The sequence below is a fragment of the Balaenoptera ricei genome, chromosome 3 (assembly GCF_028023285.1).
Source record: "Balaenoptera ricei isolate mBalRic1 chromosome 3, mBalRic1.hap2, whole genome shotgun sequence".
Classification (NCBI taxonomy): domain Eukaryota; kingdom Metazoa; phylum Chordata; class Mammalia; order Artiodactyla; family Balaenopteridae; genus Balaenoptera; species Balaenoptera ricei.
In genome coordinates this window covers 85,838,843-85,852,975 of record NC_082641.1, presented here as the reverse complement: position 1 = coordinate 85,852,975, position 14,133 = coordinate 85,838,843, and the positions used below count along the sequence as shown (strand labels likewise).

At 35.0% G+C, this 14,133-nt stretch overlaps 1 long non-coding RNA gene across 1 annotated transcript in view; it reads left to right on the top strand.

The window, feature by feature from the left end:
* LOC132363714 (uncharacterized) overlaps positions 1–8,900 on the top strand; it is a 428,528-nt gene extending 419,628 nt beyond the window's left edge. The window contains exon 3 of the long non-coding RNA XR_009502646.1: positions 8,756–8,900. This is a non-coding gene — a long non-coding RNA (uncharacterized LOC132363714). The remainder of the gene's footprint in view (positions 1–8,755) is intronic.
* Positions 8,901–14,133: the final 5,233 nt, after the last annotated feature.

Genomic DNA, 14,133 nt, shown 5'->3' with positions numbered 1-14,133 from the left:
AAGTGAGGCAAGCACCCTGGCCCTTCCCATTCCACATCACAACTTGGTGCAGGATCTGGGCCAGCCACGTCCTGGGAAAAAACTTCCCCTAGCTATGCAGAGACAGACAACCTAGTGGCCTGGGGTGTGATCCTGGTGGAACAGCGGCAGCCATTGCCAGTGCTTTCTTAAGCTGTGCCTCAGAAACCAGCACAACCAGCAGGCCATGGCTGGTCCTGCTCTCAGCTCCACCTACCCCACACCACAGTCTGGCACTGGATCTGGGGCAGACAGGTCCTGGCGGAAGAGTGGATCTAGGGACACAGAGAAGGCTCAGAGGCCTGGGGTGTGGGTGGGGTAGCAGCAGCCCAGATCTCTGAAGTCTGCACAGTTGCTTCAGTTCCCAGAGCCACAAGGGCCTGATCCCCAGCCTGACCACTCCATGACACAGCCTTGCACTAGATCTGGAATGAACACAACAGTGGAAGGGACACAACCTTGGGCTGTGCCTCAGTGGAGCTGTGGCTTCCTACATAGGCAGCTCATCAGACCTCTGCGAGCACACAAGCCTCACTTACTTCAGTAGTCCCGTTCTTTGGGGCAAAACACACACTCAAAGGGAAAAGAGACTGCTTGGGCCTGACCCTCTGGGTTATTCCTCCAGCAATTTGAAAGCAGACCTTACCCCTGACAGTGCAGCACAGCTACAGAGCAGAAAAGGAGTCCTGCCTCACACCCTATGCAGGCTTTAGATCCTCCATCAACCACATTCCCTACCTAGGTGATAGTGGCCAGTACACATTGAGGAAAGCTGTGGCTGGTGTCCACATCAAAACCAGCCCTTGCACAAAGATATTGGACACATAGTGTGCATAGGAATACTTCCACCCAAAAATTCCTCTTCAAAACCACAATAGATAACTATTTCTCCTAAATTCATAAAGTTAAGTAAAATGAAAAAGCAGAGGAAGTACTTCAAATAAAAGGGCAAGAGAAATCCCTTGAAAGAACAAATAATGAATCAGAGATCATTAGTCTACCACACGCAGAATTTAAAAAGGTGGTAGTAAAAATGCTAACTGAATTAAGAAATATTATCAATATAAACACAGATCATTTTAACAAGGAACTAGAAAATAAAAGATGACCCAAACAAAGAAAGATAATTGAATTTCTGACATAAAAAGCAATCTAGAAACAATTAATAGCTGACTAAATGACACAGAAGAATGAATGAGTGATCTGGAATATAGAATAATAGAAATAACCCAATCAGGGCAACAGACAGAAAAACAAATTAAAAAAAATGAAAGCAACATATGAGCTCTATGAGATAATATAAAATGCCAAGTTATGCATAATAGGGATTCCAGATGGAAAAGAGAGAAAAGGGGATGGAAAATGTATCTGAAGAAATTATGGCTAAAAACTTCCCAAACCCAAAGAAGGAAACAGATATCCAGGGACAGGAAGCACAGAGGGTCCCCAACAGGATAAACCCAAATAGATCCACACCAAGTCATATTATAATAAAAATGGCAAAAAGTAAAGATAAAGAGAGAATTCTAAAGTCAGTAAGAGAAAAACAAAGAGTCATATACAAGGGAATCCTCATAAGACTATCAACTGATTTCTCTGCAGAAACTTTGCAGGCCAGATGGGAATGGCACAATATAGTCAAAGCCTGAAAGGGAAAAACCTGAGACCTCAGATGATACTCTACCCAGCAAGATTATCATATATAGTAGAAGAAGAGAGAAAGAATTTCTCAAACAAGCAAAAACTGAAAGTATTCAGCAATACTAAACCTACCCTAAAAGAAATTATGAAGGGTCTTCTCTAAGTGGAAAAAAAGCAAGAATCTACAGAAAAGGGAAAATCCCAGTAGGAAATGAGAATATATAGTAAGGATTGAAGATTGCTTAAATAAGCCGGTACATAGATTTTTTAAAAATTGTAATATCAACTATAACTGCAATAAACAGTAAAAGGATAAGCATGAAGATGTAAAATAGGACATAAAAAACACAAAATGTAGAGGAGGGGAGTAAAAATTATAGACCATTTAGAATGTGTTTGAACTTCAATGATTATCAATTTAAAGCAAGTAGATATAATTATGGGTCAAAATACATGAACCCCATGGTAACTAAAAATCAAATAGCCACAAAAGATCCAGAAAAATCAAAGGAAAGGAACTCAAGTATACTACAAAAGAAAATCATCAAACCATAAAAGAAAAAACAAAAAGAAGGGAAATGAACAAAGAACTACATAAACAACTGGAAAGCAGGGAATAAAATGACAATAAGTACATACCTATCAATGTCAATGGACTGAATGCTACAATCAAAAGACATAGGGTGGTTTACTGGATTAAAAAAATAAGACCCTTCAACATGCTGCCTACAAGAGACTCACTTCAGGGTGAAAGACACACACTGAAAGTGAGGGGATGGAAAAAGATATTTCATGCAAATAGAAACTATAAGAAAGTGGAGGTAGTACTACTCATATCAGACAAAATAGACTTTAAAACAAAGTCTGTAAAGAAAGGTAAAGAAGGGTGCTATATAATGATAATGATAAAATCAATAACAAAAGAGGATATTACAACTGCTAACATATATTCACCAATACAGAAGTACCTAAAAATATAAAGCAATACTAAGAAGCATAAAGGGAGAAACTGACAATAATCCAATAATAGTAGGAGATTTTAACACCCCATGTACATCAATGGACACATCATTCAGACAGAAAATCAACAAGCTAACAAAGGTCTTAAATAACACAATAGACCAGTTGGCCTTAATAGATATCTATAGGACACTACAACCAAAAATAGCAGAATATATATTTTTTTCAAGTGCACATGGAACGTGCTGCAGGATAAACCAAATACTAGGTAAAAAAATAAGCCTCAATAAATTTAAGAGGATAGAAATTATATCAAGCATCTTCTCCAACCACATGATACAATATTAGAAATCAACTACAGAAAGAAAACCAGGAAAAGAACAAACACATGGTATCTCATAAGAGGATATTATGAAGTTATATGCCAACAAATTGGACAACCCGGAAGAAATAGACAAAATTCTAGAAACATATAGCCTGCCAAGACTGAGTCAAGAAAGACAATTTGAATAGACTGATCACTAGAAGTGAAATAGAATCTGTAATTAAAATAAAACTCTCTACAAATAAAAGTCCAGGACCGGAGGGCTTTACAGGGGAATTTGGCCAATGATATAAAGAATATGAGGACTTTAGATGCAAAAATTCTCAATAAAATATTAGCAAACTGAACCCAACAATATATAAAAAGTATACAACATGATCAAGTTGGATTCATTCCAGGGTCGCAAGGATAGTTTAGCATGTGCAAATCATCAATGTGACACACCACATTAACAAAAGAAAAGACAAAAACCACATGATCATCTTGATAGATGCAAGAAGAACATTTGACAAAATTCAACATCCTTTCATGATAAAAACTCTCATCAAAGTGGGTATAGAGGAAACATATCTCAACATAATAAAGGCCATTTATGACAAACCCACAACCAACATAAGACTCAAATATGAGAAGCTGGAAGCCTTTCTGCTAAATTCAGGAAAAAGACAAGAATTCCCACTCTCTCTGCTTCTATTTAACATAGTATTGGAATTCCTGGCCACAGCAATCAGACAATAAAAAGAAATAAAAGTATCCAAATTGGAAGGGAAGAGGTAAAACTGTCATTATTGGCAGATGACGTGATACTCTATATAGAGAACCCTAAAGACTCCACCCAAAAACTATTAGAACTAATAAATGAATTCAGCAAAGTTCCAGGATACAAGGTTAATATACAGAAATCCATTGCATTTCTATACACTAATAGTGGAATACCAGAAAGTAAAAAAAAAAAAAAAAAAAAAAAAAAAAATCCCATTTAAAATCACATTAAAAAATACCTAGGAATAAACTTAACCAAGGAGGTGAAAGACCTATATGCTGAAAACTATAAAATATTGATAAAGGTAATTGAAGATGACTCAAAGAAATGAAAAGATATCCTGTGTTCTCCTAGAAGAGAACACAGGCAAAACATTCTGACATAAATTGTAGCAACATTTTCTTAGATCAGTCTCCCAGGGCAAAAGAAATAAAAGCAAAAATAAACAAATGAGACCTAATTAAACTTAAAAGCTTTTGCACATCAAAGGAAACCATCAACAAAATGAAAAGAAAACCTATCAAATGGGAGAAAATATTTGCAAACAATGTGACAAGAAGTTACTATCCAAAATATACAAAGAGCTTATATAAATCAATATTTTAAAAAAACAATCCAATCCAAAAAACGGGCAGAAGACATGAATAGATATTTTTCCAATAAATGCATACAGATGGCTAACAGGCATATGAAAAGATGCTCCACATCGTAAATCATTAGAGTAATGAAAATCAAAACCACATTGCAGTGGTTTCACCTCACACCTCTCAGTATGACTATCATCAAAATGTCTATAAATAGCAAAAGTTGGAACAGATGTGGAGGAAAGGGAACACTCATACACTCTGGGTGGGAATGTAAATTGGTACATGGAAAACAGTATGGAGTTTCCTTAAAAAACTAAAAAGAGAAGTACCATATGATCCAGCAATTCCACTCCTGGGTACATATCCAGCAAAAACAAAAACACTAATTCGAAAAGATACTTGTATCCCAATGTTCATAGCAGCAATATTTACAATACTTAAGATATGGAAACAACCTAAGTGCCCATCAACAGATGACTGAATTAAGACAATGTGTATATTCTACAATTAAATATTATTCAGCTATAAAAAGATGAAGTATTGCCACTTGCAGCAATGTGGATGGACCTAGAGAATATTATGCTAAGTGAAATAAGTCAAAGACAAATACTATATATTGCTTATACGTGGAATCTAAAAAATAATACAAATGATTCTATATACAAAATGGAAACAGACTCGTAGACATAGAAAACAAACTTATGGTTGCCAAAGGGGAAAGGGAGTGGGGGAGGGATAAATTAGGAGTATGGGATTAACAGATACAAACCACTATACATAAAATACATAAGCAACAAGGATTTACTGTACAACATAGGGAACTATATTCAATATCTTGTAATGACCTATAATTGAAAATAATGTGAAATATATATATATAAAATGGAATCACTTTGCTGTACACCTGAAACTATCACAATAATGTAAATCAACTATACTTCAATAAAAAATAAAGTGCTAGTTATATCCTCAACTATTGAAAATGTACTGTGTATCAGATATGGCACTAAAAGCTGACTTACTCTCAGTCTCCGTAGTTTTAGTAGTCTAGCGTAGCACAAAGCTATTGACAAATAATAGTTAATCTGGAAGTGAGAGCATCTCTGATGAAGAAGTAGCAGATACCTGAAGAAATACTGAGTCGAACTAAAAACATTTCTTGCAGAAGAAACAGTGTGCACAAAACTGTCTAGCTGGGAGGAAACAGGTGAGGCTGTATAATAGGGAAAATTGCTAGGAATGCCCTTATGTCCTAAAAACTGCAATTTGCCCAAAGTAACTTAGATCCAGCCTTTATTTATTTCTATTTGGCATGATTCCTTAATTTTTTTCTGATAATTTTTGTTAAGTTAGTAAGGATTCTCAAATGGCATTGCTCTGACTAATGGTTTCTCACAGATTACACTGAAATTTATTTGTAAAAATATCTTTTATATCTCAATTTTAAGGGATTTCTGGATCTTGAGATTCTGAGACTATAACTTATTCCAATGTTATTGTAATCTGAAAGAAGGTACTGATAATCTTATAGATAATAAACTCTGACCTTCAAAATATATATTATTTCAATGTCCAATAAAAAGGCACAATTTCTTACAGTATTTCTATATTTATTTAAATAATGTATATCTTTTCAGAATGCTTTTCCACAAAATTAGTTTTTCTGTAGTTGTATGCTCAGATTTTATATTGCAAGAAACTTTATTAGACTATAAAACTTTCAACTAGAACAGCATTGAAAAAAATCTTAAAAGAATGCAAATGGAGAAAAACCATCTTTTGTGACAGCTAAAACATAGGTTTTTCACAAGAACACCTTTGTTATTGATTCTTGAAAGCAAAAATCATTTCCACAATGGGGAGATCCTATCAGCTATAGCACTTAACATCTTCCTTTTCTTCTCGTTGTCAGAGTCTATCAGAATAGTTTAATATGAGGAGCAAAGATCTCAAGGAGAAAAAAAATGAAAGAAAACTGAAATTGCTGGAACTAGTTAAACATGTTTTTTTTTTTAAATGATGTTCAATACTGCTTCAAGCTTTTTTTTCTCATTTATCATTTATTCTCAAATTACTACATAAGAATGCATTTGACATTTTCACACCATCTTTCCCTCAAAGATATATTTTAAGTTAGTTGTTAAAGAAAAAGGCAAGTGAATATGAGCATTCTAAGAACAGAGGCCTTTAAAAAAAATCACTGACACTGTTATAAAACTGTAGTATAATATTATGCAGAGGGAATCAGGAATCAAACTGATTTGGAGGAAATATTTTTAGAGGAGGGAATGAGAACAAGATAGAAATGAAATATTGAGATGGAGGAGGGATAACTCTGGATAGAAAAAAAAAAATTTTATAAAGGAGGTAAAGAAATGGTGATACCAAAGAAATAAAAATTTCTTCCTATATCAAAACTAGAGAATATACTGCATATTGTCTTTGGGTTGTAAGAACTGACTAAAGGTATTTGAAAGTTGACAGCTGTGGAGGGCTGTAGAACTCAGGAAGGCCAGGAGAAGAAGTGACGGTGCTGTGAGCATTGATAAGCTTTCCACTTGGTGAAAAAAATGGGGCCCCTATCTCTAGGTAACAAAAGATGGCAACAACAGGAGGTTGGGGACATTGCACCATGTTAAGAGGGAAAGTAGGATTACCTAGAATGTCATTATCAAATTCAAAGTAAACACATAATTGTGTTAAGTGAATTATGACTATTTGTGATACACATATACGACAGATGGTAACTACCTGGGTTAGATTAGAAGTTTACAATTTATGAGAAACACTGGCATCCTCACAGTGTGAAAGTCTCATTTATGTTTTGTCCCTCCTGCCAGCTATAGAAAGAGTAAAAGGAAATAGCACATGATTCGCAGTAAAATAGAACAAGGTGAAAATCTTACTTCTACATCCTACCTGTGCAAATCATAAAACCTGTCAATTTCCTCATCTCTAATATGGAAACATGTATCCTCATACAAACTAGTTCATAGGTCAAGAATGGGAAAGAGCTAGGAAGAATATCACTCATATTAAATGTTAACTATATCTTTCCTTCCTTTTCTATTCCTTTCCATTTCCATGGCCTCATTTAGATTCTCATCTCTTCACCTTTAGATTACAGCAAGTTATATCCTCCATGCTTCCTGGTTATCTCTCTGAACAATTATGTATCTGTGTCCATCACTAGTATGTGTGAAATGAATCTCATTTTATTCTCAGCCCACTAAGCTATGACTTCCCCAATGAATTAAACTACTTGGTATAGCTAACATGGCCTTCTTTAAACTTGTTTCCTACATTCCCACTCATTTTTATTTCCAATTGTTAACTCACATGAATCCTAGCCAGCTCTCTCTGTTATTCACATTATCTTTACCATCTCCCCTATAATTTCACATTTTCAAAAATTTTGAGGTTCAATTCAAGGTCTAGCTCTTCCTTGAAACTATATATTTGTGTATTTAGCCCAAAATTATTTCCTACAACTTTGATCTCTTATTACATTTATTCCCAGAACACCGTAAAACAAGTCTTTCCACATTTAAAAGACTTGGGGGAGTTTGTTCCCACAAATAGATGATAAGTTCCCAGAAACATGGATGTTTTATACTATTTTTGTATCCATTGTAGAGACTAGCAGAATTCTGAGTGCATGATCATTAATTCAATAAATCCTTACAGATAGGTTATATCTGAAGGTTACAGGTAGCTTTCTAAATATTAAAACTGGACTGCCCTTGAAAGGCTGTTCAGTGGAAGGTACTGATTAAAATAGTCTGTTCATTTACAAGAGGAGGTTTCCAGCTGATAGATTTTATTGCCTGTTATTTAGACAATCCAAACACTGTAACAGGGAGTATCTTGTAAACAAAATTTGCCTTGACTATTGGCCATAACCAGCTTTAACTGCTACTTTCAATCTCCCCTAAAGGCTTAGAGGGAAATGAAATGTGAAGTGTTTAGCAGGGAGATGGACCAAAAATCAAGTTACAGCAGAAAATAACTTGAGTAAAAAACAGAGAAATGCAGAAATCGTGCATGTTATAGGAATGATCTGCCCTATATTTCTTCACATTTTTCATTCATTCATGATTTTGTACTGTACATATTATATCCTCACTCTTCCAATACTCACAAGTCTAACTTGCTGTAAATCTTGTCTTCAAAGAGGTTTATACATTTTAGTCTTCCATTGATTTATCTATTTCTAGCTCCTATCGTTTGGATAATTGAAAGCTGCCCACCTCCTTCCTTTGTCCCACCATCCAGTTTAATCATGACTTTTAATCATAATTTATGGGGTTGAGATTAAACCAAAAAATAAAAAAATAAAAACCTCACGGATGGCAAGAGTGAAAAGGATTCACAAAGTAGAAACATTTCCAAAAGTGAGCCAGAGAGTCATTGGTGACCTAAAACCTAAGACATAAGCTATACTTTGTTTTTCTTTTCCAGGTTATAAGAAATAGCAACAAAAGATGGGCTGACGGAGGCATGACTGGACAGCTTGGAGATGTTACTCTGTAAATTGAAAAGAAAGGACTTTGCCATTTATGTCTTGTAGATCACCTAGAATTTTATAATAATAGAATTACAGAGTTAGAGTGAACTTTAGAAATAATCTTGTTGAAACTTCTGGATAATTATATTTGCTCCTTGATCTTTATGATGATTGACTGAGATAAAAATATGAAAGTCACTTGGAATTACAAATATAAGAAGTTTTATAAATGAATTCTTAAAAATGAAATACTCTGGTTCCTCAAAATGTTAAGCATAGAATTAACATAGCACCCATCAATTCCAGTCCTAGGTATATAACCAGAAGAACTGAAAACAGGTATTCAAGTAAATATTTGTACACATATATTCATGGCCCAAAGGTAGAAACTACTTAAATGTCCATTAACAGATGAATGGATAAACAAAATGAGGTGTATACAATGGAATATTATTCAGTCATCAAAAAGGAACGAAGTACTGATTCAAGTAACAATGTGGATAAAGCTGAACCTTGAAAATATTATGCTAAGTGAAAGAAGCCAGACATAAAGCTTACATATTCTGTGATTCCATTTATATGAAATATCCAGAGGAGGTAAATCCATAGAGGAGGAAAGCAGATTAGTAGTTGCAAGAGGTTGGTGGTTGATAAACATGGTACCCTGCTTGCAGGGACTCCTCTGTGGATAATAAAGTGTTTTAGAACAGATAGATAGAGATGATGGAACAACATTGTGAATGTACTAAATGCCACAGAATTGCATACTTTAAAAGGGTAAACTTTATGTTATATGAATTTTATCTCAACTAAAAAGAAAAGAAAAAATCCCAGAGGTTGAAATGTTTCTATCATACAGCTCATGTTGCAACTGACAGCATAATCCAGTTTAAATCCTCTAATTTTTGGTTGTACCCTCACCACTTTCTCTTCACGATCCATATTAATTTCACTAATATCATATTTAGCAATTCAGAGATCTGACATAAATATCTGCTTTTGTTTTAAAGTATGTCCATGTTAATTGGTTGATTTTAAAAAAGAAAACAGTGCACATGACTTTAAAATAAAGATTATAACTCTCCTGTGGTTTACATTTGAATGTCATTTATGTTGCATTTGCACAGCCTTTGTGCAAAAAGCTGCATGCTTCAGTTTGTATTCAGCAATATCCACCGCTTTAAATTGTTGGCAGGGAGTAGCTATTTAGCATTAGTCATTTTGTACAGTTTATAATGTAATGATTATAATCCAACCCAAAGTACAGAATACTATATTGCCAAGAATGGGATTGGACTAACATTTCTCTTTAATGGATAAGTACATTCTATTTTAAAATCCAGGAAAAAAAAATTTGTTTTAAGTAAGCAGCAGTCTGGACTTCCCTGCCAGTCCAGTAGTTAAGACTCCAAGTTTCCACTGCAGGGGACGCAGTTTCCACCCATGCCGGGGAACCAAGATCCCACACATGCTGCACGGCATGGCCAAAAAAAAAAAAAAGGCAGCAGTCATGGAGGGTCAGAGTTGGCAAAATCTGTTATAGACGAGCTCAGGCATTACTTTTTGACTGTTCAAGCAACTAGTGAATCACCTATGACAAGTCTAATTAAAATAATCTCATCTCTGTAACTGGGATACTAAGCAGATGATGGTAGAAGAAAGATGTGCTGAACTAGCCATAAATAACTGAGATAGATAGATAGATAGGAAAATGTACAAGGGGAAGTGCAAGCTAGTCCCAGCAGTTCGTGTGAGCACGTGTCGTCTCCCAATATGGTGGCATATGCCTTTGGTATTGTACCTTTGCAAACACACGTTGTGAGATATATGACATTATCCTTGGAAGCTGAGACTTTTAGATGCTATAAAGATAATCCATAAAATGTAGCTAAGGCTTATGACATAATAATCTATTGAGGAATGACATAAAAATGAAAGCATATAAATAAAATAGACAATTGGAAGGCAACATAAGGGTTCACAGTCCCTACGAGCCGTGAATTGATAGTAGTAATTTGATTATATAATTTCCCATCATAAAGCCAATATTCATTTTCATTGTGAAATCTGTTTCTCTTCCTCTGCAGAGGCTTCCAACAGAATGGAATTTGACTGTGATGGGGTTTAAAACGTTAAAGGGGAAAATGAGCCTTTACAAGTCTGTCTAAACCATACAATAGTCAGGAAACTGCACAACACAAACACATGACGTTGTGTTCACAAAGCATACATTCCCAGAGCAGGTTCCTTGACCTACACTATTACCCATGACACTCAACCAAACAGCACTTCAAGGGCTCACTTAGGAGAAATGGGTGAAATAGACCTAGGAATTCTGGGGTGAAAATAAACAATGCAGGCAACCTAACTATTTTCTCTGTTCTATTTTCTCAACATGCATCACAAATAGTAGTGAAGTTTGAATATTAAACAAGAGATGTCATCTGCTCAAGAGGCTCCTGGCAGTCTGATCTAAATGTAGTGCTGGCTTTGGTATAATATAAAAGCAGCAATGAGAAGTCATCGAATATCAGAAGGATAATATTCAATGTTTTTCCTCCTCTTTAAAAATACTTCCTGGATGAACACACAGTCTAGAAGGGGCAGCAGCAATCTAAAGTGAAGAGAGACCAAACTTTAAGTGAACTATAGGAAAGGGCACCACCTCTTCTACATGATGCTTACCAATACCATCACTGGGACCACCTCCGAGCTTTCTCACCTTCATTTCCCTTGAACCTTTATTATTATTTCCAGTATCACACTATATCAATGTTTGCATCCCATAATTAAAACAGCTTGAATCTATAAGAACTTGAGTTACCAAAGAAATGAAAAAGAAAATAAAATGCAATGATGAACAGTGGCATGAAATTAGCCCATAATCTGCTTGCCCCAAATGGCAATGTTCTAAAGTGATGTGAGGTTCTTTAACATCTGCTGACTTATGAATATACTTCTTTTTTTAAAAAATCATACAATATTTCTGTTCTTTTCTATTGTGATATTTACCTTCTCTGTTGACGCTAGACTTTTAAAAGTACTTCCTGTACTTGGGTTGTTACTATTTAAGAACTATCTGATAGTTGGCATACATGTTTATTTGATTACCTGCAAGCTCATTAGTGAGTACTTTTGGTTAAGGTATGTTTGATTCCTGTTCTAATTAAAAATAAGTAGAGAACATCTGAGGTTTGATTTGGGGAACTGAGCTAATGCCTGGGTATAATGAGTGGAAGAATGGGATTTTACTAAAAATATTTAAGAATTACTGCAGAAGATTGGAAATAAAAGTTGTTTAAAAATTTGAAGTACCATTTGATACTTTATGAAAACACAGCCATTTAGGAAACAAATAATGACTCTAGAATAAAACAATGATTCCAGAATGATTATTAAAAAAACTGAATTCATTTCAAAATTATTTCTAAATAACTCTTAGATTTTCAACTAGAATTTTTTTTTTAGCTTTTTTTCTCTCTTGCTTTTTACAGTCCTCTTGGGTTTTGATGCTGCTTTTAGAGAAAATGTTCTTAATTTTAACTCAGCTGGGTATGCTCTCCCAATATATATTTCACAGACTGTGGAATTATTACCTTTCTTAAGACAATATAGTTTAAAGAAAGCTTTAAGTCCCTATTTTCCCTTCTAATAAATGCAGCTCTGTGAAAACTGGTGAATATAAAGAGATTCTTAAGTGGGGTGGAGGGAGGAACAATGCAATTATTGGAAATGATAAGTTTCTAAAAGTGAAAATAGAAAATGGATCAACAATGAAATGTAATTTTGCTTTGTGAAGGCTTAAAGAATAATTGCCTTGGGGGCTTCCCTGGTGGCGCAGTGGTTGAGAATCTGCCTGCCGATGCAGGGGACACGGGTTCGAGCCCTGGTCTGGGAAGATCCCACATGCCGCAGAGCAGCTGGGCCTGTGAGCCACAATTACTGAGCCTGCGCGTCTGGAGCCTGTGCTCCGCAACAAGAGAGGCCGTGGTAGTGAGAGGCCCGCGCACCGCGATGAAGAGTGGCCCCTGCTTGCCACAACTAGAGAAAGCCCTCGCACAGAAACGAAGGCCCAACACAGCCATAAATAAATAAATAAATAAATAAATAAATAAATAAATAAATAAATAAAAATTAAAAAAAAACAAAAAACAAAAAACCCTGCTTTCTGATGGCCCTACCATCCTGGAGCAGTGTTATTAAAAAAAAAAAGAAAGATTGCCTTTATGAGGAATGATAAAATTAAATTTTAGAGGCAAGGAATGTAGAGGTCTATAGAGCAAGACTTATCCTTTCTGTTAAGACTAAAAATGATAGTTATACTTAAATCTCTTTTGGCACTAGAAAAATCTTGTGAAATTGAGTTTCATATTCCATTGACATGTCAAGATATCTTATTCACCCGAGAAACAGTTTCCCCTAAAAATATGACTTGTTCTGCACCATCACAGGGCTTAATTTAAGCATAGCTCTTCTACTTTCAAGGAGCATCATGCTTGTATCAGCTCCATCAGGGTTACAAGGCAAGTGGAGAATTGAGGCCATCAATTTTAAGGCCATAGAGTTGAAAAGTCTAGTTTTTAGAAACTGACTTAAAACGTCTTGTATGGGTTATATTTATTGGCTTGGTGCCACAGCATAATGAAATCTATGAAAAAATTATTTTGTCTGAATTTATGATTAAATCAGTAAGCTTAACTTGTCATTCATTTACAGAAAGATATCATAAGAGAGTGCAGTATTAGAAAAGCAGAGGTCATTTAAAAATGCATCTAAAGGTCACTAGTTCGAAACCCTTTCTTTCACATAATAAGCGTGAGTACAGTCTGTTTTAAACAGTGATAGAGGAAAAATGAATATATAAATAAATATTAAAAAATACAGACAAGGAAAAAACAAGCCTCTAATGAAAGATAACATTTTGCTTTAAAAAAACTGAGCTAGTTTCTCTTTATGGAAATCTCACATTCAATTAAAGGAAATTAAAGATCCAAATCACCAATATTGAACCACAGCAACTTTCAAAAGGGGTAGCACAAATGCACTTCAGGAAATATTTTAATTAATAAGTGATTCACTTGGGTGACTTTGTCTCAAATACGTAGGTGGAAAATTAAGCTGATTATACTCTGACAATTATAGTAGCCAGGAAAATGTTACTGCATTCTTCAGTTTATGCTAATAAAGAATATCCAGAAGGTAATATGAATAATCAGCAAGATGGTAGTAAAGGAGAAACTGCTAATGGACTTTCTGTTGTAGGAAAAATTACACAGGGTTAATACCTTTTTAATTGAAATGTGAAGCCATCTATTTTCGGATCAGCAATCCC